At 36.4% G+C, this 15942-nt stretch overlaps 1 protein-coding gene across 1 annotated transcript in view; it reads left to right on the forward strand.

Moving 5' to 3' along the window:
- The first annotated feature begins 370 nt into the window (after positions 1–370).
- LOC121383542 overlaps positions 371–15942 on the forward strand; it is a 46788-nt gene continuing 31216 nt past the window's right edge. The window contains exon 1 of the mRNA XM_041513631.1: positions 371–487. The gene's annotated coding sequence lies outside the window, so the exon portion shown is untranslated. The remainder of the gene's footprint in view (positions 488–15942) is intronic.

Raw genomic sequence — 15942 nt, forward strand, 5'->3', positions numbered from 1 at the left:
CCGCTGAAGCAAATGGTCTGCTTTCAGAACTAAAACATACAGGTTTATACATGGTGGTGTAAAAACAAAATAGAAAAAGGGTCTGGTTCATATTCGAAACCCCCCCCCCCCACACACACACACACACCACCACCACCACCCCACCCCCCACCCCCGATCCAGATCACGCTACTCCCCTGATCTGTAGCGCTCGAGTTGTCGGGTAGGCCTATCCCTAGATTCCTCCATCAATTGAATCTCCTGCACTCACGCCTAAAATAGAGAAAACATTGTAATGCAATACGCCTGACCTGCCACTAGCAGTTCCTTCGTGGATGCCATTTAAGTTATAACATTACACTGTATAACTGCTGTAGTGACGTCACACAGTTCGGCTGCTTGGCGCGTGCAAACCTCAGTACAGGTTTAGGACTATTTTGTGGTTTTTCGTCCGCTGCGAAGTTGTCTTTTATGAGAAGTTTTCTTGTCTGGGGATTTCATCAAAAAGGTACGTACATTTTGTACAGTTGCTGCACGGTTTTGTTTTAGAATGTTGTTTATGATGAACTTTTGAGTTGTAAAATTAACCTCACAGTAGGCTAGCCAAATGTGATTTCGTGATGAAAGATTTCAGTTATCAATTGAATAGCCGCCCATATAATAACGAGCTTGACCGTACCAACTCCCTAGAGGTCCGGAGGACTTTCAATATTAATTTAATACGTGATGCGTTAGCCAGTAGGGTCGCTGATGGGTTGGCCAGTGGCGTAGTCGGGGTGGGGTGGGGGTGCGCAACCGGGGTCATGCCCACGATCGATTAAAAAAAAAAAATACTGTATTAAATTTTAATAAAATAATCCCTGGAAAAATATCCGCCTGGTCCCCCCTTCCCCTAACCCTAACCTTAACCTTAACTCCAACCCTAACCCCAACCCTAGTCCTAACCCCAGCCATAACCCCAGCCATAACCCCAACCCTAACCCTAACCCTCAACCCTAACTAAAAATAATAATGGAGGGGACCGGGCGGATATTATACCAATTTTATATAAAGGACAGCCGTGGCAAATGAGGGCCATTAATATACATGGCAAATAATAAAAAATACATTATTTCATGACGAAAATAACGGAATACGCAGAAATAAAATAATGAACAGTCGGAACATGCACTCATGCACTCACCATTTCTTCTAATCACCATTTCTTCTTCTTCTTCTTCTTCTTCTTCTTCTTCTTCTTCTTCTTCTTCTTCTTCTTCTTCTTCTTCTTCTTCTTCTTCTTCTTCTTATTATTATTCTTATTATTATTATCAGGTGAGTGTGCATGGAATTTAGCAGGGATAGAGTCAAGACGGTTACAACGCTATATAATGCTTGGTTAAAAAACGGATAACATTTTCCAGTGTCTCCAATGTGGCATACGACCAGTCAGTCATTTTTCGTTAAATGATCATTCAGTTTAATATATAGCTTTAAAAAAACCCAGTATAGGGGCCTAGTCATATGTTTTGCCATCCAAAGGTTGGCTTAATTATTACTTAACCCAGTTGAATCCAGTTCTGTGTGCAGGGACAAGTTCAGCCGCCCATTTGTGCATGTGTGCACGCACGTTAATTTTGCATTTGTATAGCTACCCCCCACTAGATAAAACACCGCCCTTCCACCCCAAAAAGGTAGTAGTAGGCTAATAATAATAATAATAATAATAATAATAATAATAACTGTATTATTATTATTATTATTACATGTAATATAATGTTGGTAAAATCATGTGGCGGTGGGGTGGGTGGGGGCGGTTGTTATAGAAACATTACATAAATTTATAGGCTGGGAGTGGTCTCAGCGTTACTGGTATAAAAAAATATACATGTATTTTGAGATTTACTGCCCCTTGCAATTTTGCGCATTTGAAATATGACTAAATACAGCAAAATAACCTTTTAGTCATACAGTGTATTTATTTGTGGTAAAATTTACTTTTTAAAACATGTACGTAAGGAGCCTCAAAATTGCAATGGTTTAAAATTATTAAGTTCAAGCCCCGTTGATTTCAGAGAATCTACCACAGCAGCTGATAATTTTAATTTTAATTTTTTATTTTTTATTTATTTTAATTTTAATTTATAATAATATTTGGTTAATACTGTAGGGGCAATATTACGCTATTCATGTCTATGGAAACCGTTCACAAAAGGGTCCGCTAGATTCATATACCTCACCCCCCACTCCCATGTCAGAAAACGTACTGTTTGTACAGTACTTAGTTTGTATTCCTCCTGTTCCAGATGGTTCGGTAATATGGATCAGTCAGATACTTATTTACCGCCTATATACATTTTTGCTGTGAATATAACCAGCCCTCGTTCGCGGTGGTGATATACACGGCTGTCGTATATATATATATAGTCACATCGTATATAAACACCGTCTAGTTCAAAGTATTCTTTAAAAATGTAACAATTCCTATTCGCTTGAATGACATGAAGAGAAACTGAAGTTTTCTGTTTGAACTACATTTAATATCAATGTTCACAGTTCAGTACATACTATTACAGATGTGATAGCCACAAATACCAATTTAAAGTTTTAACTTATTAAAGGTCAACATTGATCAAAAACGTAATTCACTATTGCTTGGTATCTACATGTATGTATACCTTTTACAGTATATATGAAGTATCAATAAAATAAATGATTTTTTTTTTTACCCATTTTTAATATATTCGCAATAAAAAGTCGCGTTTTTCCCATCGCTTGTCAAAACACCTGTCAACTCGAAGAGCCAAGTCACGTGACCCCATGATGCGCTAACCGGCATAACATAAAAGGTGATTCGCAGCCTTTCAAACATTTTACTGGGAAGGTGGAACACGTGTATTTTTAAAACACGAAAATTTTATTATATTGAATTGAATTGTATGGATGGAATATTCTTTTGGAGATAGTTTTCAAATGTAAAATATGGTGAACCATTGTTTAGTGTTTGGATGTATCAAAGCAGCAGTTTTTCCGAACTTTAAACAAACCGACAATTACAGGGTTTGCATGGAAGTGGTTCTTAAACAGAACCCGTGCGTAATGGAAAGGACCATCACGATGGGATCGGATCTGCAGTGACCACATCATCTCTGGGGATTACGACAATTATTTAAGGTGGTTGATAAATTTGACACCTATTGTTTTTTTTGTTTTTTTTTATTATTATTATTTTTTTTTTTAAACATATCTATACAAAGCCTGTATTCCCACCGGCACATGTTCTACGATTGCACATGATACAACAAACAAGAAATCACGACGAACACAAGCTAAACTAGAGCTCAAAAGGGTGAGTGGGGAGGAGGCGGGGAGGGTACCAGAGCAGGGATGGCAGCGTAAAATATAGTGGTACGACTAAAACGGCACCAAAATCTATGGCTAAAATGGATACAAGGGTGGTTTTTTTAATGTCTGCACCCCTCCCCCCAAATAAATTAATTAAAAATATAATAAAAAAAAAGATTATAATTATGCTTTTGTTTTCCTTTAGCAAGGTTCGCACAGGCTTGAAAAGGCCTTGAATTTGAGGTTCAGTCTTGAAAAGGTCTTGAAACTGAAAATTGCCTTATAAAGGCCTTGAATATTGTTGTTTAGCCTTGAAAAGCCCTTGAATTTAGTAGATAATCATATGTAGTGAATTATATATTTTAATAAACTTATTATTAATATTATTTGATATATTTAAAAATAATAATCCACAAATAAACAGTTGTTAGCTATGAAAAATTACTTTAAAATCGATGACAAAATTGTTTTGTACGGTATGAAATAAAGAGTTATTTCCCTTTGACAGTCGGTAATTTCCGTGCCGTAACATGCCGAAAGCATGTATGCAAATGGCGGCAACAGAAGCCAGTTTTCCTGTTTCAAAAATAGGTACTACATGTAAAAATGGGGAAAACTGTTTTTAACTACTAGTGGTTATCCGAATATGACTGGGTTAGAGAATGCAAAGTGGACAATAGAAAGGCCACTTTGCCATGTTGCAAGAAAACGTTGGATTTATCTAAAATGGGCAAAAGTACACTCAAGTCGCATATGTAAGGAGCCTTGAAAAAGGTTTTTGCTGACTTGAAAAAGCCTTGAAAAGGCCTTGAATTTTAGTGGGAGTGGCTGTATGAACCATGTTTAGTGCTTAATACATTATCAGTAGTAATTTCATTACATGAATCCATAATTAAGTATGAGTATAGCACTTTCTGTAGGTTACATAAAATCAACTTTGTATAATTGTTACCGGCCTCAGTGGCATCGTGGTTAGGCCATCGGTCTACAGGCTGGTAGGTACTGGGTTCGGATCCTAGTCGAGGCATGGGATTTTTAATCCAGATACCGACTCTAAACCCTGAGTGAGTGCTCCGCAGGGCTCAGTGGGTAGGTGTAAACCACTTGCACAGACCAGTGATCCATAACTGGTTCAACAAAGGCCATGGTTTGTGCTATCCTGCCTGTGGGAAGTGCAAATAAAAGATCCCTTGCTGCCTGTCGTAAAAGAGTAGTGTATGTGGCGACAGCAGGTTTCTCTAAAAACAGTGTCAGAATGACCATATGTTTGACGTCCAATAGCCGATGATAGATAAAAAATCATTGTGCTCTAGTGGCATCATTAAATAAAACTTTACTTTGTTTAATTGTGGTTATCAACCCACACTGTATGTATGATTTTATCAAATTTAATAGTTTAAAAAAAAAAGTTACATGGGGGAGGGGTGTGTTCCCATGGGCCCCCTCCCTACGCCACTGTAGGGACGGCACATGGCTGTAACACTTTTCAAAGAGGCACTTTTGTGTGTTATATTTGTTGTATCTGTGAAACTGTCCTCAATTGAATTTGAAAGAAGAGTCTGGCAACCTTGAGCCAACGTACCACTATACTTACACTGCCGCCCCTGCTCTGGTACCCTCCCCGCCTCCTCCCCCTCACCCTTTAGAGCTCGTGCTCGTCATGGATTCTTGTTGCTGTATCAGGTGCAATCGTAGAACATGTGCCGGTGGTGATACAGGCTTGGAATAGATAAAATAAAACCAGGTGTCGTATTTATCGACCACCTTAAATAATTGTTGTAATCCTCAGGGATGAAGTGGTCACTGTAGATCCTATCCTGTCGTGATGGTCCTTTCCATTACGCACGGGTTCTGTTTAAGAACCACTTCCATGCAAACCTTGTGATTGTCGGTTTGTTTAAAGTTTGGAAAAATAGCTGCTTTGAGACATCCAAACACTAAACAATGGTTCACCATATTTTACATTTGAAAGCTTATCTCCAAAAGAATATTCCATCCATACAATTCAATTCAGTAGAATACAATTTTCGCATTTTAAAAATACACATGTTCCACCTTCCCAGTAAAATGTCTGAAAGGCTGCATTTGAATCATGCTTTCATGTTAGGCTGTCTTTCCATTAGTGCGGTTATTGCCGCACGGCTAAACGCGTAGCGGTTCTACCCGCGAGGCTAGCACATTTCCACTGAAGCGTTCTTACGACATGGTTCCTTCCATGTGACGTCATTAATTATTTAAGCGGCTATATGCAAACATGTCATTGTTAAATGAGGAAAATCCATTACTACTAAAAACTTCTACAGAAAACCCCCCAACATTTGATCAAATTGAGATTTGAACTATTACTGATAGTCCTTCCCACAGGGAACACCCCCCCCCCCCCCCCCCCCCCCCCCCCCCCCCAATACTATATAATTTACTACATATTTATTTCTGAGCTGATTGTTTTCTAAATTGGACACAAACATAGTTGTTTTTTGTTATAGGCCTACCAAACTAAAATTAATTACAAAAAAATCCCCACCAAAAGACATTTTTGTAAGAGGATGAGACAGACTGTTAGATATGAGAGATAACGCGTGTAAAACAATACACATATTTTGGGAACATAAAATAATGAGGAACTGATTATGTTTTACTGCCACCACAGGTCTGTAGGCAGGGATGGGTAATAGGGACTGAACAACCCACCATATCATAAACAATACTTTAAAAACACAATAGTTTACCTCCTAAAATAACACTAATTCTTGCTATAAAAGGTATTTTTATTCTTTGTTACTAAAGTGAACAAGGTAAATATTATTGTTAGTAAGAAGTTGGTGAGCATGCACATCAGTTATTTGAACTCATTTCATGTTATTATAGTACCGGTACGTATTTTTTATTATTATTAAACGAGGATAAAGGGTGTTAACATAAACGGATTCAGGAGGGAGGTCTGAACTCGCTTTAATCACCTTTTTTTTGTCAATAAATAATTTTTTAATTGACAAAATTGAAATCTTTCAAAATTAAAACATTGCAAAATTTCCGGATCCGTCACCGATACATGTTATTATAGTACCTAATATAATTTTAATTCATTATGATGGTTGGGTTTATCAACTTTCCATTGATATGCTTAGGGTTTGCCATTGTAACCAAAATCTGATATACCCGATCCATCAGACTTTTTTTTGCCGCATGGTTAGCACCTGTGTCAATGGAAAGACGTCATTGCAAATCAACGCATTTGATTTTTCCCGCTTAGCGGCAGAAATAGCCGCACGGGTAAAACTGCACCAATGGAAAGGCAGCCTTATGCCGATTAACGCGTCACAGGGTCACATGACTTAGCTCTTGGATTCGACAGGCGTTTTGGCAAGCGATGGGGAAAACGCAACTTTTTATTGTGAATATATTAAAAACAGGTATATTTTTAAAAATTTATTTTATTGATACTTCATATATATATATATATATATATATATATATATATATATATATATATATATATATATATATATATATATTATATATATATATATTGTAAAAAGGTATAAACATGTATATATGTAGATACCAAACAATAGTGAATTACGTTTTTGATAAACGTGGACCTTTAAGATGTTATCGACTAACAGAGTTGTTTAACGATTGTAATTACGTATCAAATATATTTTTCTGCATATTATTATTAAACGTGTTTCTCATTTTTCTAATATTTGTACTAGGTTAAAATTTAATTTTATTTCCTAATTATATTTTTTTCGTATGCATGTACTTTTATTTGAAGACAAAATCCCGTTTGGGCTTCTTACAGATATTTAGGTGGTACCAGAAACACACTGAATATACAGGCACTAATATTCTAGCAATTGTAAATTCTTATTCAGAGTTCCCCTACGTTTTTTTTGAAGAGTATATAAGTTTAATCATAGAAATATTTTATTAGTCAGACACATCTTACAATGCAGCAAACTCAGGAATGTCCCTTTAATATATTTTATAAAGACAATGGAAATGTAAATAAAACAGTAACCTAGATCAATGAGCCATGTCATTCCCATGTTGAAGGAAAACTATCAAACAAAGAACCAACAAAGTAATGCCATTCAAAGGTGTGAGACCTAAACTTTGCCACATATCTATTGGTGTTTGCTGACCATGACTACTGCTGCTTACTGGCCATGGTTGAGTGAACTCTGAGCAAGTTATATGTTTCCAGTATTTCTGCTAGAAAGAAATTTTTGGGTATGGCGTTAGGGAATCGAATGCAACCACAGTCAACAGGGGGTGGGGGGTGGGGGGCCTCCCCCAGAAAGAAAATGGGTTTAGGGTTAGGGTTAAGAAAATCATACATGTGTACATTAATGATAAGAGTAATTAATTTTGTTAAAAGCTGGTTAACTTAAAAAAAAAAATCCGCAATTTTTTTTGGGTATGGCGCCATACCCGTTTCACCCTCTGGCAAAAACCCTAGATCAAGATTTCTATTTCAATTTTATAACATTATGTCATGTATGTCTGACTAATAATGATAATAAAACTATGTAATTTGTATATTCTTCTATAATTAGTCAGATTATAAAGCCTCTTTGTTGCCCTTGTATATTGTACATATTTAAAAGGTATTAAGCCTCCTTGTAACACATTATACTTGTATGCTGTGAACTAGTGTTAACACTATTATGTAACATCAATGAGTGAAGTTTGCACATTCCGGATGCAACAATTAATAAGTGTGTGCCAAGTACTTTGGAGAAATGCAGTGAAACAACACGTCCCGAGAGCCGATAAATGGCATTGTTACGGCTGACCAAAGTAAGTGTTCTCTAGAGACATGCATAACCACCATCTGTTTACAGCGGTTGCAAAACGAAGTACTAGTAGGCGTTGGAACTGACAGAGTAGGAGTTGGGGATTTATCGAGAGCTACAGACACTCAGTAATGGGGGTACTTTGGGGGGTGGGGCTCTATGGGCCAGTCTATTACCACAGAAGTGTGCAATGTAGTCCACTTGTAATGCATATAGTTGGTGAAAATGTTGGCCCAAGAATAGAACAAGTATGACTGAGTGATTTTCCGTTTGATGTTTTTGTAAATTCCGTTACATTTCTATTTCAGACTACAATATGCAATTAACAACTGAACTAACACAAGTTGTGACAAATTAAAGTCCAAACCAAATTGTTAACAACTACAATAAATTACTCTCCTACATTTAATTGCTCATACATTTCCCCAAAATTTTATTTAGACACAAGTTGTGAAAACCCCCATTACAGTGACAGATTCCACGTACGAGACTGTAACTATGTTGCCAGTGTCGACTTCGCTGCGATAGCATATGGCAAAATATATGCAGTTTTCTGCCGCCTGCCATTTTGTTTCTTTATGGAATACTCTTCAAGAGGGGTGACAGCCTCCAAAGTATGTGTCATAATTAATATAAAATCAATGATCTCTAGTGGTATCATTAAAAAAAATAATAATAATAATAAAATTAATATGACGTTGCTATTTGTCATTAAATCAAAGTAACCATATTAGTAGCGAAGAATCAAAGTAAAGGCTACAATTATAATAACTACATAAAGCATGATTGTCTAACAATTAAGTGCACTGCACTTAGGGTTCACAAAACGTAAACATTTATTTTTTCATCTCTGTGACAGTCAAACGTCATCTGCAAATTGAAGTATGCGCATGACACAGCGAAAATAAAGTAACATTGCAGCGTTCAGCTAGCCGTTTTTTGCTGAACATTTGCAAACACATTTTGACTGGTGGTTCCAGAAATGGTCATTCGGTTTAATGTGTAGCGTAAAAATCTGTCTTCCAAGACAAGCGTTAGCGACAAACCGCTGGCTAAACTTACTCCTAAAAAACCCCTGTCCCATCTGCGCAGGTGCAACAGACTAAGCAGTAAACCAGCCCCAAGTTCAGCCAGCAAACGTTTCGCTAATGTTCGCGAAGTATTTGACTGGTTCCCAATGTCACCATTGATTTGTCGTGAAGCGCATAATCCAGTCTAGCGTTTGCCAATAGTACTGCGCACAGATCAATCGTCAGTTTACAGAGTGTGGTAATAATAAATAGTATTCATTTTTTTTAACTTTGCGGAAAATCGTAATTCCGTTTCCAAATGTAAATTCCGTTTCACAATGGGAATTCCGTCCTCTAAGTTGGAAATCACTGGGTCTACTGTGCTCATGAATCAAAACAAAATATTTTTTAAAAACAAAGGCAATGAGCAGTAATGGACGCTGTATTTCGTTGTTTTCCTGAAGAAATTAACCCATTGAAGCCGAACTATACATTCATACAAGAACCAAGAAAATATGAACTTGAGTCTGTGGCGAAAACAGACGTCGGAAATGAGGGTAGTAAACGTCGCATGCGGCACGCGATGCCTTGTTTTGCAACCACTGCTGTTTAAAAGTATAAAGTAGAAAATGTGTCTTTTAAGAGATTATCCACAAATATAACAAGTAATACATTTCGTTTTAGTTGAACATACTTGCCTCACCATTTCAGGAATAAACTAAAATGTTTAAAATCTGGGACATGATTCATAGGTTCAGCAGCATTTACTTCATCCCAAGGTTACTGGGCTTCATGTGAAATGAAGCCCATAGGTTTAAAAACAGGAACATTCACTGCATTTAAGACTTTTGGCATGAATTCGGATAATATTTTAATAGAAATGTTCCCAGGACTAACAAATGACATCTTATTTACTGTGTAACTGGAGGAAATTTTATAACGAGATTTTAAAAGAACTAAGTAAAGATGCATCATCATGTTTGCTCTCTTTACATAAATAATAATAACAATAACAATGAAATAAAATAATATAAATAAATAAATAAACCTACATATAATGGTATTGAAATGTGTTGCCTTGTCATTGAATGATATTACATGTACATGTATGTTGTCTGCTGCTACCCTAACTTGGACTTTTCCCCTTTATTATATGTCCATGTAAAGCATACATTTTTGTTCAGCTTCTTAATGTAAGTTCCAGGCTTAATTTTTGATGAATCATGAACCTTTATCTTCTCCAGGGGCGGAACGTAGCCCATTGGTACAACGTTCGCTCGGTGTGGGATCGATCCCCGTCGGTGGGCCCATTGGGCTATTTCTCGTTCTAGCCAATACACCATGACTGGTATATCAAAGGTCGTGGTATGTGTTACCCTGTCTGGGATGGTGCATATAAAAGATCCCTAGCTGCTTATCGAAAAGAGTAGCCCATGAAGTGGTGACAGCGGGTTTCTTCTCTCAATATGTGTGGTCCTTAACCATATGTCTGACGCGTCTGAGTGTGTTGTTAAATAAAGCATTTCCTTCCTTTTATCTTCTCCAACATGGTATTTATGCTTGGACCTTAAATACGGAAATTCCTGGTGGGCATACACTTCTTTTCTGGTATGATAGCTTTTCCTTGACCACCAGCCAAATGCATAATGTGTACATATATATACAATTTGAAAATATTACAATATAGACATTTTGGTGCCCCCCCCCCCCCCCCCCCACACACACACACACACACTTTCTATGCCATGTTTGTTGTGATTACACAGTTTTTATTACAAGCTGTCAAGTATCGTAGACCTATAGAGGAAAATATATTACATAACCGTGACCAGTTATATCATACATTGTCGCCAGTTGTCTTATTTTACAAAAACAACAACAAGTACAATCTCAACAAAACAATCAAGGATTTCTCGAATGTCACATGCACAGAGTAGCAGCCCCAAACTTTTACTTTGCTTTTAAATAAAGTGTTTCATAAGGCAGGGGTTCACAAATCGGTTGTCCACGCATCCGGAACAACCAAAATATGTTGCAGGCAAACATTCTTTGTCAAACAGTTGCCTGACGGGCATCCAAGAAAATCATAAAACAAATAAAATGAAACTTTTATGAAATATGTGGGCAACCAAGAGATGATGTTGGGCAACTAAACTTCAACTACTGGTTGCCAATCACAATTTCACATTTGTGCACCCCTGTAAAGTGTACCAAAACATGCATTATTACTATTTAGATATTTTGCTGTGATATGATATATATTTGTTAAAATTGACTGCGATCGTTTGTGGTGATCATATTATTGATGATGTAATGATTTTTATTTACGTGAAATCGAAGGCAAAGTGGAATTCGCCTATTCGCTTAATAAGACAAAGTTTAGTGGTATACAAGAACTATTTCACTAGTTGTATTACATGTGTTAATCCATTTGTTCTTTTAAAAAGCAGTAAAATATGTTTCAATCAATCAACTTTGGCTGGCGACCATATAAAATGTTAAGTCACCAAATGAAAAACATGACCGACTATGCGACCAAATGAATTCAGTCGCAATGTAGAGACCTGGGTGGAAGATGTTTTGTCAATTTGGGTATTGATAATTTAATACCAGCGTCGTGGTTAGGCCATCGATCTACAGGCTGGTAGGTACTGGGTTCGGATCCCAGTCAAGGCATGGGATTTTTAATCCAGATACCGACTCCAAACCCTGAGTGAGTGCTCCGCAAGGCTCAGTGGGTAGGTGTAAACCACTTGCACCGACCAATGATCCATAACTGGTTCAACAAAGGCCATGGTTTGTACTATCCTGCCTGTGGGAAGCGCAAATAAAAGATCCCTTGCTGCCTGTCATAAAAGAGTAGCATATGTGGTGACAGCGGGTTTCCTCTAACAAACAGTGTTAGAATGACCATATGTTTGACGTCCAATAGCCGATGATAAGATAAAAAATCAATGTGCTCTAGTGACGTCGTTAAATAAAACAAACTTTACAAACTTTTTTTGATAATTTAATAGCCACTTTTATACCTCGTATGCCTTGGTTGTTGTACATCTTGTCATTACTTGAAATGATTCACATTAGTCGAATGGGTAAGTCCTCGGGTTTTTTCTTACCTCCTCCCATTAATGTTGAATTCACATGCTCTAATGGTACTAAATCACCTCCGTTATAGCATAGTTGTTGTGCTATAAGTACAGTAAGTTGAATAAGACTATTAGAAAAAAAATATTCTAATTTTTATTATGATTCATACTTACCTAGTACTAGCACAACAACGGTAACCTCCCACCCACCCCTAGGTCTTCCCCAGATTCGGTCATTACAAACTTTGAATCAAGGACAATGGTCTGCTCATGCGCCAGTGTTTCTGCCAGAAAGAAAATTTTAGGTATGGTGCTATGGAATTGAATGCAACCACAGCCTCCCCAAAAAAGAAAATGGGTTAAGTTTAGGGTTAGGGTTTAAAAAATCATACAGTAATGATAAGAGTAATTAATTTTGTCAAAAGGTTTTAACTTAAAATCTGTAAAACAATTTTGGGGTATGGTGCCATACCCGTTTTACTATCTGAAAGAAGTCCTTTGCGCAGATATGCCATGGATATACATTCAATAAGGGAAGACAATTCTCAGTGAAGGAGATGACTCGGGTTGTATAGCTTAGTTGTTGTGCTAGCAGCTAGTGTTTCTGTCCGAAAGAAATTTTTGGGTATGACACTATAGAATTGAATGCAACCAGTCAGCAGGGGGTATGGGAGGCCATCCCCACAAAGGAAATGGATAAGTTTAGGTTTAGGGTTGAGAAAATCATACAGTAATGGTAAGAGTAATTAATTTTATCCTCCTCCCTCCCCCCCCCCCCCCCCCCCCCCCCCCCCCAAGAAAAAGAAAAAAAGGCCAAACAATTGGATATGACGCCATACCCGTTTTACCCTCTGGTAGAAACCCTGGCTAGTACTAGGTATGTATAATAATATAATAATTAAAATTAGAAACAATTTTTTTTAAGTAGTAGTAACAATTATAGATATCTATATACATTTGTAAAATTATTTACCATTATTAATTTTCTTTGCTACATATGCAGTGCTCAATTTTAAGGATTTTGGTTGCTTGCCCAGAGGGCAAGTATGGGTTCACATTGAGGTTGCCCCTCCAAAAATGTGGTTGCCCTGATTTCATCCGTGTTTTGAAACTAGAGTTATATTTATATTCCAATAAAACTGTAACCAACAGGTTTGGAATTAATATGTTGTCAATGTAAAATGTAATATGTACTGTCTGACAATAAAATACATTACTTTTTAATAATGTTTTTAAATGTTTGTAGTTATACACATGTACACATAGGGCCTAATTGCTTAAGATTTTTGTGATTTGGCGACACATCAGCTATTTTCTAATCGAATGCACTCTATGTTCCAATCGAATGCACTGGAATGTTCAGCTGATTACGATTTTTCCTGATGTCTCACAGAATCGGCCGAGGAGTTCCGAGTGGCAAACAAACCCACGTGATTTCGACTGATGCTTTAGTAGAGGGGATGATTTTCCGTTTCAGATTTTGCCACATTCCGTTAAATGCTATTTTTGTGTGCAATTTAGAAAACAATCGGCTCAGAAATAAATAATGTGTAGTAAATTCCATAGCATGAAAAAAGGTGTTCCCAGTGGGAGCGACTATAAATGTGAATTGCTTCCGTACAGATTAACGAATATGCCCAAAGGTTTACGAAATTATGTTTTCCAACGAAAGCGTTGTGTAAATCGGTTATACTTACGAATCGTAACAAGTATTATTAAAAAAAAATTGAAATTGAACATACTAGAAATCTTGTTATATAATCAACATTCTAAAATTGTATTAGTTCATGTTTATTTTTATATTTCAAATTAAATTTTACTGTGTAAAGTGACACGGGTAACCAGTCAACATGCTTTCTTACTAGCTTACAGCATAACTTCCGAGAATGAACGGTTCTGGTAGTGTTTAGACATACGAAAGTTGGCATACAAAAACACTATATGCGTATATTATTAATATTGAATCTTAAAACTACCAAAAAGATTTATAATGGTGCTTGAACCAGAAATACAACTTTTGAAGGTTTTTTGTTGTTTTTTTATCGCGAATTCCGTTTCAGTTACTAAATTCCGCGATTCCATCCGTGTTTTTCGTGATCGCGGAAAATCATCCCCTCTACTTTAGATAACGACAGTTTAAAAGCGAATGTGGGCAAGGAAACTGCACATTATTATGTGACACAACTCCTTTTGGTGTTTAAACAAAAGTCAGTCCGACGGGCAACTAGTATCATAGAATTAAGTTGCCTGACTGAATATTAGGTCGTCTGTCGACCGTAAAAATTGAGCGCTGCATATGTATGTACATTAAAAAATGTATACATCTCTAGTTTTGCTATTTAAAATTATGCATCACCAGGCCTCGACATTGTGACTGATTTCTGGTGAAATGGTTGCTGTAGATCACTAAATTTTGCATTGTTAAGTGCATAGCCGAAATCCAATTTGCCTTCAATTTTGCAGAGATTAAAAATCATTACATCATCGAAAATATGATCACCATGAAAACAGACCGCAACCATGTTTTTGCCAAACGATTGAAGTCAAATTTTAACAAGTATTTATTATCAGATAAAAGATGTCTAAATAGTTATAAAACATTTCTTGGTACACCTTATGAAACACTTTATTTAAAAGGAAAGTAAAAGTTTGTAAGAAAATATTACAATCATATCAACAACTTAAAAAATATATATGAAAAGCTGATCACATGATTAACATAGACTGGGATCTCTGTCTAGTTTTTATATGCAGCACGCAAACACATCTTCAGCATAAAGTAGAAAAACAGTTAACTATCGGCGAATCCCGAATATATATAAAGATTCCCGAATCTATTACTTGTGATGTTATGACAATGAGGCACTTTTTTTGCCCCCTTTTCCATGGAAAATTTGATTTGTTACAAATAACTTGTGTTATTAATACATGAACGAAAAAGCAGAGGAAATGTTTTTCAGATTTGTATTTCTGCTTATCACATATTTATAACAACATACATCAATGAATTTAAATACTGTTTTGTGTTTTATAAATAGGAAGATTGCCACTCTCTTGCATTTTAGTAAAGTTTTTTTAACCAGATTATTAGAATTAGACAATTACAGATACTAGTCATTTACATACATGTATATAAATTGCACAATTGCTTCTCTGATATACAGTCGGTGCTCGAGAAAGTGTTCGGCCCATCGGGTAGCTCAGCCGAACCATTTGGTCAACATTGGATATTTCCGTAATATCAGTTAGAAAGTTGAATTAAATACATATTATTTTGGTAACTGCAAACTTAAAAATTTCATCAATGTATTATATAGCAAAATATATGAAAGGATTTATTACAAATTACACCGATTGTGTGATTCAGAAGCCCTTATTGGTATTAATTAAATGTGTGGTTGCTTAAGTGATGACAGCTGAGTCATTGTTTTATTTAAAACTGGTCTTGTAGACGTGTTCAGAGTAACACTTCACGCCGAAGCCATTTTGTGCACTAATTGTTTGATTGGTATCACGGTTTATTGAACAGGTACCGTAAAACTAGCTGTACTTGAAAGATCATTACCGATAGCTTCTTAACACACAACATGACAGGTATGGCAAAGAAAGGATTGCATGGCTATTGTTGCGATTCTTTGATTCATCTATAGTTCGTTTCACCTAAATAATTATAATCCGAAGGTTGTAATAACCAACTGCGCATGCGCGGCAATTGTTGGTCCTTTTCTGTGGTTTTCCATT

Source organism: Gigantopelta aegis, chromosome 2 (assembly GCF_016097555.1).
Source record: "Gigantopelta aegis isolate Gae_Host chromosome 2, Gae_host_genome, whole genome shotgun sequence".
NCBI classification, from domain to species: domain Eukaryota; kingdom Metazoa; phylum Mollusca; class Gastropoda; order Neomphalida; family Peltospiridae; genus Gigantopelta; species Gigantopelta aegis.